The sequence below is a fragment of the Arachis duranensis genome, chromosome 1 (assembly GCF_000817695.3).
Source record: "Arachis duranensis cultivar V14167 chromosome 1, aradu.V14167.gnm2.J7QH, whole genome shotgun sequence".
In the NCBI taxonomy this organism is placed as follows: Eukaryota; Viridiplantae; Streptophyta; class Magnoliopsida; order Fabales; family Fabaceae; genus Arachis; species Arachis duranensis.
In genome coordinates, this window is record NC_029772.3 from 29,509,019 (window position 1) to 29,512,065 (window position 3,047).

At 38.0% G+C, this 3,047-nt stretch overlaps 1 pseudogene; it reads left to right on the top strand.

The window, feature by feature from the left end:
• Window positions 1–962: 962 nt before the first annotated feature.
• The window catches only part of LOC107484300 (protein LPA3-like), a 9,145-nt pseudogene continuing 7,060 nt past the window's right edge, over window positions 963–3,047 (top strand).

A 3,047-nucleotide genomic window follows, 5' to 3' on the forward strand; every position in this document is an offset into this window, starting at 1 on the left:
GGTCTCCCTCCGCTGCCACATCAACCCTAACCCCAGAGCTTTGTCGCGCCTCCAACCCTAATCCCAGAACTTCGTCGTGCTTCCAACCCTTGTTTCGCCGCTCCCTCTATCGACGCTCCCTCCGTCTCAAAGCCTCCGTCATGCTCACTCTCTCGTAAGCCTTCAAACGTCGCTCCTTCCTCCATGGTTGAAACCCATAACGCTCTGTTTTTCCTCCTGCGTCACCGGTCTCTGTCTCCTCCTGCGTGTGGCTATGCTGAAGCTCCATGGAAAAGATATAGAATGGATTCCATGGGTGAAGCTTAACCACAGCTATAGAAGTACCGTGAGACTCGATTGAAGCAGTACAAGAACTACGAGAACCTCTCATTCTCGTGAGGATCTCGACAAGGTGAACAACTCAGCTGCTTCACGCTTTCACTTCTGATTCAGATGAAATTATGAATACTAATTCTAATTCGTTTCTAAACTCCTTGTTTATTTATTTATTTGGCAGGAGTGTTTGGAAGTGCAGAAGGAGAAGGCCTTCTGTATTGCCACCACTTAGGGTAGTGATCACCACATGTTTGATACAATGACTGTGATATCTTTTACCTTCATTTTTATCCCTTTGTTCTACGATACATTACATTACAAGAATGTGTTTTATTTTTCTTCACTGACTCACTTTTGCTGTTTGGGTTCAGGTGCCAGTACCCATTAAATCCAATATGAGTAGCTTTTATGGGAAGAACAAGAACAGTAACCCTTTTGTAGATGATGACTTCTCTGACCCACTTTACAAGCTCAATCTCAAGGAGACTTCTGAATTTGTCAAGTCATTTCCAGTGCCAAATGCTATTAGTGATAGTTGAGAGTGTCTTAACTTGTCAACTTTTACTTCATCTTCATTAGTACTTAGCTTCAGATTCTTAGATGCACTTGCGGATATTGTCACAATCAATAACATAACATTTTAAGATATGGCGCACGGGTAACTTGAATTCTGATCTAAAATGACATTTTACTTATTAATTATTATTGATTGTGAGCATAGTTCATGTGTGTCGACATATAAGTCCGTTTAGTTGATTTTTATGTCTATGCTTTATGTTAGGCTAACATCAATTTCATGCTTCAAGAGGCATTGTTCTAATTCACGGTTACTTGACCTTTATGAGGCATGCGTCTCAAAGCATTCCACATAATTGTCTCAAATTCCTAAATATTTCAAGGGATCTTCAGATGAGTTCATTGATGCCAACATTCAACTCGCATTGGCTGTTGTGAAAAAGCTCCAGGAGAAATAGGATACCCGAGCTTGCTTAGTAAGAAGACGCATTATTTTCGTCCCATCCTTACTTAGAAGAGATATTTATTTTCATGAACAAAATTTTTACCTTTTGTTTTTCTGGAGAAGATCTTATGATATATGTTCCCGGTTGTAGGTCTTCCCTGATAAGCCAGAAAAGCACAGAGCCTCCGAGTTGTTCAAATCAGCTCTGGATTCGGTAATGAAAATACACTTATTATGATTTTTTTTCATCTTTCTAATGGATTTATCTTATTTTCCTGCATCTTTCTTATTTTGAAGTGTCATTTTTGTTGTGCATTCAGATTGATGGCATTACCATTGGTTCCTTAGATATCTCCCTGTTGGACCTATGACTTCATTTTTTCGATCCGTTAGGAACACCCTTGATTTTGATTTTGAAGATGAAAATGAAGGTTTGTTCTTTGGGGAAAATGGCATTAGTATATTGTACTAAGTCAATAATTTTTTCCAAATTATCATGTTCGAAACTTGGGGATGAGAGAATGTATCAAAAATTCAAAATTAATAATAATGCATGATGACTTGATACCTGAACTGCAGAAGATGGAAGTCTAATGAGCCTCCATCACTTTACATATTCCTTAACTGCAGTATGCGTGAACTTGCAAATATAGAGAAGTATGTGGTATGGTGTCTCTGCCAGATGGAATGTTTCTTGAACCTCTTTTCACTTTTAATATTTGATGTGCTTATTAAATTTCGCTATTCCTTATTTGCATTGGGTTGTTGTTGGCTTATTCATTCAGAATATATTTAATTTTTTTCTTTGGTGATAATATGCAATGAAATATAAAGCTTGAATCCTTTCGTTTGATTTTGGGACAGCATGTATCGTTCTTTTTTGTATACTATTGATGAGCGGATAATTTATACGCTTTTTGGCATTGTTTTTAGGTAGTTTTTAGTAACTTTAAGCTACTTTTAGGGATGTTTTCATTAGTTTTTATGTTAAATTCATATTTCTGGACTTTACTATAAGTTTGTATATTTTTCTGTGATTTCAGGTAATTTCTGGCTGAAATTGAGGGACTTGAGCAAAACTCTGAAAAAGGCTGACAAAAGGACTGCTGATGCTGTTGGAATTTGACCTCCCTGCACTCGAAATGAATTTTCTGGAGCTACAGAACTCCAATTGGCGCGCTCTCAACTGCTTTGGAAAGTAGACATCCAGAGCTTTCCAGCAATATATAATAGTCCATACTTTATTTGGAAATTGACGACGTAACTTGGCGTTGAACGCCAAGTACATGCTGCTGTCTGGAGTTAAACGCCAGAAACACGTCATGATCCGGAGTTGAACGCCCAAAACATGTTATAACTTGGAGTTCAACTCCAATAAAAGCCTCAGCTCGTGGATAGACCAAGCTTAGCCCAAACATACACCAAGTGGGCCCCGGAAGTGGATTTATGCATCAATTACTTACTCATGTAAACCCTAGTAGCTAGTTTATTATAAATAGGACTTTTTACTAGTGTATTAGACATCTTGGGACGATTAGTTCTCAGATCATGGGGGCTGGCCATTCGGCCATGCCTGAACCATTTACTTATGTATTTTCAACAGTGGAGTTTCTACACACCATAGATTAAGGGTGTGGAGCACTGCTGTACCTCAAGTTTCAATACAATCACTATTACTTTCTATTCAATTCTCTTTTATTCTTATTCCAAGATATACGTTACACTTAACTTTGATGAATGTGATGATCCGTGACACTCATCATCATTCTCA